Source organism: Crinia signifera, chromosome 19, assembly GCF_055691185.1.
Source record: "Crinia signifera chromosome 19, ASM5569118v1, whole genome shotgun sequence".
Lineage (NCBI taxonomy): Eukaryota > Metazoa > Chordata > Amphibia > Anura > Myobatrachidae > Crinia > Crinia signifera.
Window position 1 is genome coordinate 43,744,477 of NC_139226.1, and position 13,451 is coordinate 43,757,927.

Below are 13,451 nucleotides of genomic sequence, written 5' to 3' on the forward strand. Positions count from 1 at the left end.
TAGTTATTTAAATCACACTACAGGGCTCAGGGCAGTGAGGGCACAGGGCAGGTCATGGAGCACAGCACAGCATGGCACGGAGCACAGCACCACTTCCCAACCACCCTCTTCACTCTCCAAGATTGGAGTGAAGATGTCGAGCGCGCGTGCGTCTTTTAAAAGATCCCGCTCCCGCGAGAATCCGACAGCGCGATGATGATGTTTTGCCTCGTTTTCGGTCCGGAATTGAGGCGGGAACTCCTGAGCCGCCTCGGATCCCGAGATTCGGATCTGTCGGATCTCGGGGATCCGGACCCGCTCATCTCTACCTGTAATAGCACTAGCTTACTGACACATTGGGGGAAATTTACCAATATGAAAAACCTAGTTTTTCGTATTGGTTGTTTCCCTACGACTGCATACGACTGTTTAAGTCGTATGCAAAGTCGTGTTCCGGAGGGGGATTTACAAAGCAGTCAGATACGACTGCTTTGTAACCCTCCGATGGTGTAATGATTCGTATTAGCGGCTGTATATACGGCCGCTAATACGAATTATTTCTAGCAGTCTGCACGGATCAAGTCAGATCCGTGCAGGCTGCAGTGTGTAAAAAAAATAGAAAAATAAATAAATAAATAAAAAAAACCGGCGTGGGGTCCCCCCCACAGCCATAACCAGCACCAGGCTGAAGGAGCCGGGGCCGGTAATTAAAAATCAGGGAACCCGACAAATAGGGTTTCCCCGATTTTTAACAACCAGCCCCAGACTTTCTCGGCTCCTGATTGGCCTGCTAGGCGGCCAATAGAATTCAGTCTGAGGAGAGGCGCCGAATATGAAACTTCAGCATCTCTCCTCAGCGCGATGCACGGACAGCGGAGACAGCGGGGACCGGCGACAGCAGGAAGATTACCTGGACTACGTCGGATCAAGAGAAGACTTCTTCAGCGCAGGAACAGGTGAGTAGGATTTCCTTCCACAGCTCCAACATGGATTTCTTCGGACCCGGACACCGCCATGGACCTGGAGGACGACACGGACCGTCGACATGGACCTGGAGGACGACGCAGACAGCCGACATGGACCTGGAGGACGACACAGGACATCAGGACCAGGGCTACCTACGGGATCAAGAAAGGTAAGTATCAGTATGTATGTAATGTGTGTATTAAACTTTTATTTAAAACGGGTGTCAGTGTGTTTTATTTAACTATTTTTTTTACGGTGGCACTACAAGACCCAGCGGGCCCTTTAATGCCCAGCAGGCTGGGACTTGTGGTTATCCAAGTCCCAGCTTGCTGGGGAGGCTTGCTGGCACTTGTAGTGCCACAGTAAAAAACAATGGTTTTTATTCTATTTTTTACACAAAACCATCAGCTCGATGCCCACCGCCCAGGGGCATCGAGGACAGCACCAGGCTTCAGCCTGGTCAGGTAAGTCCTGGAGGGGGGGGACCCCTTTATTGGGGGGGTCCCCACTCCCCCAGGGCCCCTGGCCAGGCTGACTGGTCGGTAGGGCTGAATGCTTTGGCCGGGGGGACTTGTATAAAAAGTCTCCCCCCGGCTGTGGCATTACCCTGCTGGCTGGTTTTGCCTGGGGCTGGTTCTTAAAATACGGGGGACCCCTAGTCATTTTGTCCCCCGTATTTTGGGAACCAGCCCCAGAGCAGGAGCCTGGGGCTGGTTGTTAAAAATCGGGGAAACCCTATTTGTCGGGTTCCCTGATTTTTAATTACCGGCTCCGTCAGCCTGGTGCTGGTTTCGGCTGTGGGGGGGACCCCACGCCGTTTTTTTTTTTATTTATTTAATTTTTCTATTTTTTTACACTAAAGCCTGCACGGATCTGACTGATCCGTGCAGGCAAAAACGCAAATACGACATGAAAATGGTGTTCTATTTTCCTGTCGTATTTGCGTGGGTGTTTTACACCACTAAGCAGCCGTATTATCCATACGGCTGCTTAGTAAATCAGAAACCACCATTCTTTTGAATGGTGATTTCTGTCGTATTCTATCGATGGTGTAGACATTCGTATTTGTAACTACAAATACGAATGTTCCATCTTTAGGACTACGAATTGTTGTATTTTTGGGATTGTAAATCCCGAAAATACAAATTCGTAAAAAAAAGGTGTATTTCTCCCTACGAATACACCTTTTTTCTACGAATCCATTTTGGTAAATGTCCCCCATTGTGTGTAACTATAGTAGCCTACTCTATAGTATGAAAGTAATATAAAGGTGTTCAAATCGCGCGTAGAATGCATCTTGGTGGATGAAGACACAGGGATGGTGTCCCCACACCATATAAACACATGAAAGAAAAAGATCATATGCAAGACCATATGAAATCGTGTCTCGTTCATCAGCGCTTTCAATAGATAATACATCCCTATGAAGGTATATTAGTCTCCTCTTCTCCACCTCAAACTGGTTTATACAGTAGAGATGACTGCAGTATTGAAAGGGATTCTTGTTATATATGGATACCCATCATCGAAGATGCCTGCCTGAGTGGGGAGAAAATACCATACATCCCTATATTATTAATTTATTTATTAGCAGTTTCTTATATAGCGCACACAGATTCCGCTGCACTTTACAGAGAATATTTGAACATTCACATCAGTCCCTGCCCCAGTGGAGCATACAATCCATATTCCCTTCCACATGTGGATTGGGCGTCTCCTCTTTTCCGTTTGTATGAAATAAAGTGTGGCCAAAATCGATAATCATCTGACTATACCACTCTCCAGTGGTGTGTACATAAGGAGAGAGATAAGTGTGCCACGTGTGCTGTTCATCAAGGCTTGTCGGTCTTTTTGTATTCTATACACTGTACTGTCAGGACATAATTACCCATTTCCTTGTCTGCACCAAATAAGCGCTGGACTTGAAGTGTTCGGAAGAAGCCTGCTGTGTCTGTAAGGAGGATATTTATCAAAGATTGGAGAGAGCTAAGGTACCAACCAATCAGCTCTTAGCTGACATTTTTGAAACACAGGCCGTAACATGGCAGTTAGAAGCTGGTTGGCTGTTTTTATCTCTTTCCAACTGTCGACCAATAGTGGTTGACCTAATGACCGTTGACCTAGTTATCGTCGACCTACTAATACACTTTTTTTGACAGACAGCAATGCTAATATTGGTTTGTGTGCATTATTTTAGCACAAACTTGTTAGGAAGATGCAAAATATCAGTCACTGTGAACGAGGGGCCTCACTGCAGCGCTTTGTGAAGTGGCCATTTTGTTTCCTGAGGTAACATTTTGAATGTGCCGCAACCTACTGTATGAACTCCCCAGGCATTTGTAATATTACTGAAATTACAGGATTGTAATGGCTGTTTTAAATACTGCAAGGACCAAAGCAAGGAACCCTCTGAGATGTGTGTAAACAGGAGAATGATGGGGTCTCCTCCTAGACCAAGGGGTCTCCTCCTAGACCAAGGAACCCTCTGAGATGTCCTGTATGTAGACACAATAATGATGAGGTAATGGCTGCATCTCCTCATAGACCAAGGAACCCATCTGAGTTGTGTGTAGACAGGAGAATGATGGGGTAATGGCTATGTCTCCTCATAGATCAAGAAACCCTTTGAGATGTGTGTAGACAGGCGAATGATGGGTAATGACTAGGTCCTTCTCATAGACCAAGGAGCCCTCTGAGATGTGTGCAGACAGAATTATCGGGTAATGGCTAGGTCTTCTCATAGACCAAGGAACCCTCTGAGATGTGTGTAGACATATTTAAAAAAGTAAATGTACACATGTTTTATTTGACATATTCTGACACTGTAGCCGCCAAGCATTCACCCAGCATGGAGAGGCTCCAAATGAGGAAATAACCACAGAGATACAGTATTATTCACCACTCATTTTATTACCCAAATTGTTGTTGGAAATAACACATGATGGGGTATAAGATGGGATGTTGCCCATAACAACCAATCAGATTCTATCTAGTATCTCCTAGACAATACTAAATAAATAATTTGTCTATTATCTAGACTACTCATTTATTAAGTATCGTATAGGAGATAATAGATACAGTCTGATTGGTTGTTATGTGCAATATTCCATATTTAACAGAAGTTGAAATGTAGTGGGACGCCTCTACATTGGGAGTGCATGCCACTCCGTGATGGTGACAGGGGTGCATACCACTCCTTGGATGGTATAGGGGGTGCATGCCACTCCAGTGACAGGGACGCTTGCCACTCCGTAAATGGTGACGGGGGCGCATGCCATTCCGTGGATGGCGGCGGGGGTGCATACCACTCCGTGGATGGTGACGGGGGCGTATACCACTCTGTGGGTGGTGACGCGGGGCCACTCCATAGATGTTTCTTGGGTCTCTTGCCGCTCCGTGTAGGTTTCCTGGGACTCTTGCCACACCATGGATACTTCCAGGGACTCTTGCCACACCGTGGATGCTTCCTGGGACTCTTGCCACTCAGTGGATGCTTCCTGAGACTCTTGCCACTCCGGGGATGTTTCCGGGATCTCGGAATACCAGTCTATTGAGAATGGGTTCTCATGCCACTCCGTGGATTGGAACGGGGGCTCTTGCCTCTCCATGGATGGTGATGGGGGCGTATACCATTCCGTTGATCGTGACGGTGGCTCTTGCCACACCGTGGATATTAACAGGGGCGAATTCCTCAATGGTGAGGAAGCCTGTCTCTCCCTTGGTGCCGGTGGGGCCTGTCTCTCCCTTGGTGCCGGTGGGGACTGTCTCTCCCTTGGTGCCGATGGAGCCTGTCTCTCCCTTGGTGCCGGTGGGGCCTGTCTCTCCCTTGGTGTCGGTGGGGCCTGTCTCTCCCTCGGTGCCGGTGGGGCCTGTCTCTCCCTCGGTGCCGGTGGGGCCTTTCTCTCGCAGGGAGGCGGTGGGGCCTTTCTCTCACAGGGAGGCGGTGGGGCCTTTCTCTCGCGGGGAGGCGGTGGTGCCTTTCTCTCGCGTGGAGGCGGTGGTGCCTTTTTCTCGCGGGGAGGCGGTGGGGCCTGTCTTACCCGCGGTGCCGGGGGCATCTGCCTCTCCCGGGGTTCTTGTTTGGTTTGGCTCTTTGATGGCAATTGGGCCATTTCCCCTCTTGTAGCAAGTTTGACTAACTGCGTCACCTTAATTAAAGATAAAATAGAAATATTAAATAACAAATAAGCTATACACAAATATCCCTTCTAGTCATAATGGACGGAAACACAACGAACAGAGGAAAAAATCATTCGATGCGGGTGCTTACGCGTGAATGTGTAAGCGTACGCGTTTGCAGGGCCGCCGAGAGGCAGGGGGGGCGGGTACATTTTACCTGGGCCCGGGCCTGTCAGGGGGGCCCGGGCCAGGGGATAGTCACACTTACAATTTTTTTTAATGGCAGCGTTGTAGCAGCAGCGTGGGCGGGAGAAGGGTTGGTGGCTGCTGGACGGTGAGAGCGGATCAGCAGCGGCAGCCTGTGTCACTCACTTTCACTCACTGTGTGTGGAGTGTGCTGCAGTCTGCAGACAGTGACAGAGGCCCCATCCACTGCTGCGGAGCGTCTGCAGAGAAACTCTGTGTGTCTGCAGACTGCAGCTGCTTTCACAACACTTGATGTGAGAGCGAGGGGAAGGTCAAAGGTCAGGTGCACGAAGCGCGGCATGTGTGACAGGGAGGCTGGAGCCGGAGGAGATCCTGAATCTACTGTCTGACTGGAGTCCTGCCCTGTAAGTGCAATTCTTTTCTGCCCTGCCTGTCAATACTAAATTGTTCTCCATATATATGTATATATGTGCCTTCATCATTGGATCATCAATATATAGATATATATCTATAGATATATATATATATATATATATATATATATATATATATATATATATATCTATCTATAGATATACAGTATATCTATATATATATATATCAATATATCTCAAATTATATATATCTATAGATATATATCTATAGATATAGATATATATCTATATATTGATAATTCAATGAAGAAAGCACACTAGCAATTATGAAGAAATGACTGTATTAGCACCTAGCACTTGCAGGGTCTCCCCCGTCCTCAGGGCGATACAGCATAAATACTGTATACACTAAAAAAGACATTACATTTCCCATATAAATACCCGCACTGTAGTCTCCGCTGGGCACCTGGGTCCATCATACTAAAAGTGCTTGGCACCATACTTCCCGTATCGCGCACAGTAGGAAGTCAGGGCACACTCGCATTCATTCCACTGCTCCCCCTCCGCGTTCCACTGGCTGGCAGTACCCAGCTCATGACAGGCGGATCCACGGCACCCAGCTGTAACAGAAGAGGCGATTTTAAACCCCAGTGAATGAGTGCCGTGGATCCACTTTTATGATGTAGCTTGGTACTGCCGGTCTGTGGAACGCGGAGGGTGATCAGTGGAACTCGGGTGAGTGTGTCCTTACTTCCTATTGGAAGTACGGTGCAAAGCACTTCCGGTAGGTCGGACCCGGGAGCCTGGCAGGGATGGAGAGATGGGACTACAGTGGGGGTATTTATAGGGGTAAGTGAATATCTTTTTGTGTGTATATTTATTCTGTATCGCCCTGAGGACAAGAGAGACCCTGAAAGGCGCTGGCTAGGCGCTAATACAGTAATTTCTGCATAATTCCTTGTGTGCCAGTGCCTCCTTCATTGGATTACCTGTAAAGACTTCTGTAGTACACCTGTTCCACTACCTTGGAAAGGTGGAGTGCCGACATAATAGTGGACTCACTCAGGACAAAATATGCGCTGACACTTTTAGACTACGAGAATACGTCTCCAAGTGTCAGCGCATATTTTGTCCTGAGTGCAAACAGCGTCCTACAGCGTATGCAAATTGTTTTAGTGAGGGCACCGGAATCGCTGTTAATTTTGTTGGGAGTGCCGGGCCACCCACACACTATATATATATATATATATATATATCCAGTATATGATATAAAGCAAAGGCAAAGGCATTTTGTATAGTTTTGTAGGCTGCACAAAAATCTACAGTAAAAAGGATCTGTATGTATATATGCTGTAGAAGTCTGACCAAGTGCTGCCATCTTTGGAGGATTATATATATATATATATATATATATATATATATATATATATATATATATATATATATATATATATGTGTGTGTGTGTGTGTTCTCTAAAGCACCTTGATAAAGGAGCCTTGTGGCTTTGAAACTGTTGGTGGCCTGCTGTGTCTTCATTCTGAGTGCCTCCGCATCCCCTTAAGCCAGTGGTAGCCAACCACGGTCCTCGAGAGCTACCAACAGTGCCCATTTTCCAGACAACCTAGCTGCTGCAAAGGTGCACTCATTACTAGCTGAAACATTTTAAAAGATCCACAGGTGGAGGTAAGTAAGTACTTCACTTGTGATTCTGTGAGGAGAGCTGGAAAACATTAACTGTTGGTAGCTCTCGAGGACTGGAGTTGGCTACCCCAGCCTTAAGATAGATATATAAATATATATATATATATATATATATATAATACTTATGACCCAGCTGCTGGGAGGCATGCATGCCACACTTCTGTGAGTGGGTTCTTCTCATGTGCTAAACACGCCCTTAACATGCCGTGGTCACAACCCCCCCCCCCCCCCCCCATGGGGGCCCCTGGAAGTTGATGTACCGGGGCCCAGGATTTCTCTTGGCAGCCCTGCGCGTTTGCAGCATAGTGCGGGTATTTGTGTGGCGGGGTGGGCGTGCCTTTGGCGGGATGGAGTTTACCTGCTTGATAGGCAGCGGAAATAGGCAGCCAAGCGAGCCCTTTACGCTACTATACGCGACCTCTCTGGGCGCCATGAAAAGCAAAAAAGTGAATATGGTCCCCGATCTCCTGTCACAATGTTACAATTCATTTCATATTCATACAATTATAATCCGGAATCACAATGCTCCGCTAGTAGGATCAGTATAAATATGTGTTACACAACTGACCACAGATATGCAGGTATCAGCGAATACAATACCATAATGGAGTAATGGGGGAAATAAAGGGCTTTATTATTTAAAGCCCATTTATCAGCAACCTCATTTGCAGTGAAATGTGGGCATAATATCGGTGCCCATTGTAACATGCAAATTGTGATTATTTAACCACCAACAAAAAGAAAGGGTTTAAACCAAAATAAAAAAGTGTTTGTGTGTGTGTGTGTGTGTGGGGGAAGGGGGGGACACAAACCCACTGGAATCGAATAACGATTTTAGCTCATATTGAACGCCAAAAATGTTGGGGGTCATTGGGAACCGACAGTGATATAAATAATAAATAACCCCTCAGGTTTGGGCAAAGACCCCCTGAAACACCCACTAAATTGGGACATAACCGCCTTCTATGCTATGACATGCCCACTTTCAGGTGAGCCTCGCCCCTTAAGAAATCCATGAAGAACCCCAATTGCTCAAACAAAAATAATGAATAGAAATAAGAGCGCACTTACCTTGCCACTATAGAACGGGACGCAGCGCAGGGCTGCTCCCGTTTGTCTCCTCCTTCCTACTCTCTCTCCTCTCTCTCCTTGCTCCTCTCCAAACACAATATATGAACTGAAAATGCTGAATAATCAGACACGTTCAAAAGCTCTGACTGCACAAGTCGGGACCAGGCAACAGAATGACTCCTAGTGTTCCGTCCTGGCTCACCAGGCATTGTGACATCATAGAATCACTGTTATGTCATCACAGGGCCATTGTGATGTCATCACACAGGTATTAGCAGCAGCCAGACTGGCAAATATATGTATACAAATAAAGTGGTGCCCATACACTAGTAAGATTTATCTTCAGATCTGGCTGGTTGGAACAAAAACATGGTTATGGATGAGTGACAGTTTGTCTGTTTTCCAACATTTCCAAGCAAATGGTCAACTGTCATTTGCTCTCATCCATAACCATTGTTTTGTTTCAAGCAGCCAGATCTGAAGATAAATCTGAGTGTGTATGGCCACCTTTAGACTATGTGTATGTATAAGCAAGGGCAGAATAGCATATCTCCTACCTGCCTCAATTTACAACCCTGAAATTGGCAAATATATTACCAAAGTGGGAGGCGCTTTGCAGATTGGGGCAGGGTTTTTTATACCAATATAACATGTCTTAATGCTGTCAAGTGTATCAGGCCTTGCCAAGTACCATACTAAAGTTTGGGTAGGGGTCTGTCAGTGCTGCTTCAGCCTCTGTGCTCTCAGAAGGTCTGTTCGGGCACCGCTACTGGTCATGTGTGACCCTGATAAAGCCATTAAAGTGAAATGCGCATTGGCAGAACACCTGTGTTGTTATGGTAACAGTGATAGGTTACTGTGTGTGGCCTAGACAGAAGGGCTCAATAGTGGAGTTACCTGTAAGCCATAGGATAGATAGCTGCGGAAGGCTGATTGGATATACTGAATCACCTCTATGCAATATTGTTAGCAAACGAGATATTGATAAAGATATTGCTTCACCTGGTGGGCGAACAATCTAGGTCTTAAACACTGAATGATACCATTAACGATTTATAAACGGAATGTTAGGAGTGAATCACTGCTCTCTGACCGTCAGTGTAACATCTACCTACCCTGTATATCACTGGCTTACTGACACATTGGGGGACATTTACCAAAATGGATTCGTAGAAAAAAGGTGTATTCGTAGGGAGAAATACACCTTTTTTTTACGAATTTGTATTTTCGGGATTTACAATCCCAAAAATACAAAAATTCGTAGTCCTAAAGATGGAACATTCGTATTTGTATTTACAAATACGAATGTCTACACCATCGATAGAATACGACAGAAATCACCATTCAAAAGAATGGTGGTTTCTGATTTACTAAGCAGCCGTACTGATAATACGGCTGCTTAGTGGTGTAAAACACCCACGCAAATACGACAGGAAAATAGAACACCATTTTCATGTCGTATTTGCGTTTTAGCCTGCACGGATCAGTCAGATCCGTGCAGGCTTCAGTGTAAAAAAATAGAAAAAATAAATAAATAAAAAAAAAAAAACGGCGTGGGGTCCCCCCCACAGCCGAAACCAGCACCAGGCTGACAGAGCCTGGAGCCGGTAATTAAAAATCAGGGAACCCGACAAATAGGGGTTCCCCGATTTTTAACAACCAGCCCCAGGCTCCTGCTCTGGGGCTGGTTCCCAAAATACGGGGGACAAAATGACTAGGGGTCCCCCGTATTTTAAGAACCAGCCCCAGGCAAAACCAGCCAGCAGGCTAATGCCACAGCCGGGGGGAGACTTTTTATGCAAGTCCCCCCGGCCAAAGCATTAACACTACCGACCAGTCAGCCTGGCCAGGGGCCCTGGGGGAGTGGGGACCCCCCCAATAAAGGGGTCCCCCCCCTCCAGGACTTACCTGACCAGGCTGAAGCCTGGTGCTGTCCTCGATGCCCCTGGGCGGTGGGCATCGAGCTGATAGTTGTGTAAAAAATAGAAGAAACCATTGTTTTTTACTGTGGCACTACAAGTGCCAGCAAGCCTCCCCAGCAAGCTGGGACTTGGAGAACCACAAGTCCCAGCCTGCTGGGCATTAAAGGGCCCGCTGGGTCTTGTAGTGCCACAGTAAAAAAAATAGTTAAATAAAACACACTGACACACATTTTAAATAAAAGTTTAATACATACAAAACACACATACTGATACTTACCTAGCTTGATCCCGTTGGTAGGTCGCTGGCTCCGGTGTCGGCGGCTCCGTGTCGGCGGCTCCGTTGTCGGCGGCTCCGTGTCGGCGGCTCCGGGGTCGTCGGCGTCCTGTCCGAAGATAATCCATGTTGGACCTGTGGAAGGAAATCCTACTCACCCAGGTCCTGCATGGATGGTCTTCGTTCTTCATCCGTCGACATCCCGGTCTTCTGACAGCTGCTGGCGACTTCCAGCAGCTGTCGGCATCTTCCGCGACGCTCCCCGGCTTTCAGAGCCGGAGAGAGAACCTTCCTGGTCGGCGTCTGGGCTCAGAATGAATTCTGGCCAATCAGGAGCCGCCTAGCCGCCTAGCGGCCAATCAGGAAAGACCTTTCCTGATTGGCCGCTAGGCGGCTAGGCGGCTCCTGATTGGCCAGAATTCATTCTGAGCCCAGACGCCGACCAGGAAGGTTCTCTCTCCGGCTCTGAAAGCCGGGGAGCGTCGCGGAAGATGCCGACAGCTGCTGGAAGTCGCCAGCAGCTGTCAGAAGACCGGGATGTCGACGGATGAAGAACGAAGACCATCCATGCAGGACCTGGGTGAGTAGGATTTCCTTCCACAGGTCCAACATGGATTATCTTCGGACAGGACGCCGACGACCCCGGAGCCGCCGACACGGAGCCGCCGACAACGGAGCCGCCGACACGGAGCCGCCGACACCGGAGCCAGCGACCTACCAACGGGATCAAGCTAGGTAAGTATCAGTATGTGTGTTTTGTATGTATTAAACTTTTATTTAAAATGTGTGTCAGTGTGTTTTATTTAACTATTTTTTTTACTGTGGCACTACAAGACCCAGCGGGCCCTTTAATGCCCAGCAGGCTGGGACTTGTGGTTCTCCAAGTCCCAGCTTGCTGGGGAGGCTTGCTGGCACTTGTAGTGCCACAGTAAAAAACAATGGTTTCTTCTATTTTTTACACAACTATCAGCTCGATGCCCACCGCCCAGGGGCATCGAGGACAGCACCAGGCTTCAGCCTGGTCAGGTAAGTCCTGGAGGGGGGGGACCCCTTTATTGGGGGGGTCCCCACTCCCCCAGGGCCCCTGGCCAGGCTGACTGGTCGGTAGTGTTAATGCTTTGGCCGGGGGGACTTGCATAAAAAGTCTCCCCCCGGCTGTGGCATTAGCCTGCTGGCTGGTTTTGCCTGGGGCTGGTTCTTAAAATACGGGGGACCCCTAGTCATTTTGTCCCCCGTATTTTGGGAACCAGCCCCAGAGCAGGAGCCTGGGGCTGGTTGTTAAAAATCGGGGAACCCCTATTTGTCGGGTTCCCTGATTTTTAATTACCGGCTCCAGGCTCTGTCAGCCTGGTGCTGGTTTCGGCTGTGGGGGGGACCCCACGCCGTTTTTTTTTTTATTTATTTATTTTTCTATTTTTTTTTACACATTGCAGCCTGCACGGATCTGACTTGATCCGTGCAGACTGCTAGAAATAATTCGTATTAGCGGCCGTATATACGGCCGCTAATACGAATTCCTACGACATCGGTGGGTTACAAAGCAGTCGTATATGACTGCTTTGTAAATCCCCCTCCGGAACACGACTTTGCATACGACTTAAACAGTCGTATGCAGTCGTAGGGAAAATACCAATACGAAAAACTAGGTTTTTCATATTGGTAAATTTCCCCCATTGTGTAACTATAAACGACTACCCTGTACAGTATATCACATTTTACTGACAAATTGTGTGTAACTATAGTAGCCTACCTAGTGTTCACTCTAGAAATTTTTTAGGGCAGGGTGCTGATCACGGGAACGGCACATTTTTCAATCGCGAGGGCACATTTTTCAATCGCGAGGGCACATTTTTCAATCGCGAGGGCACATTTTTCATTCGCGAGAGCACATTTTTCATTCGCGAGGGCACATTTTAATTTAAAAGGTCAAAATGGTGACACCTGATCTTCAAACCATCAGCACGTTATTGCTACAGTATATAATCCACCTTGTGACACCCGAGCGTCACACCATCGGCACATTTATGCTATATAACCGTCTTGTAACACCGGAGCGTCACACCATCAGCACATTTATGCTATATAATCCATCCTGTGACACCTGAGTGTCACACCATCAGCACATTTATACTATATAACCCATCTTGTGACACCGGAGCGTCACACCATCAGCACATTTATGCTATATAATCCATCCTGTGACACCTGAGTGTCACACCATCAGCACATTTATACTATATAACCCATCTTGTGACACCGGAGCGTCACACCATCAGCACATTTATGCTATATAATCCATCCTGTGACACCTGAGCATCACACCATCAGCACATTTATGCTATATAACCATCTTGTGACACCAGAGTGTCACACCATCGGCACATTTATGATATATCACCCATCTTGTGACACCGGAGTGTCACACCATCGGCACATTTATGCTATATAATCCATCCTGTGACACCTGAGCCTCACACCATCAGCACATTTATGCTATATAATCCATCCTGTGACACCTGAGCGTTACACCATCAGCACATTTATGCTATATAACCCATCTTGTGACACCTGAGCGTCACTCCATCAGCACATTTATACTATATAATCCATCTTGTGACACCTGAGCGTCACACCATCAGCACATTTATGCTATATAATCCATTTTGTGACACGTTATATTCCCCATAAAGTCCCCCAGAGGCAGCACTGAGGAGTCCGTTTGGCCTGCGGAGAGGGGGCAGATGAGCCGGGACCCCCCCTACACGCTGCACTCGGGCGCATCAACAAGTGCGCGGCGGCGGGGGAGCGAGAGGGCTGCATATCCCAGGGTGCCCAGC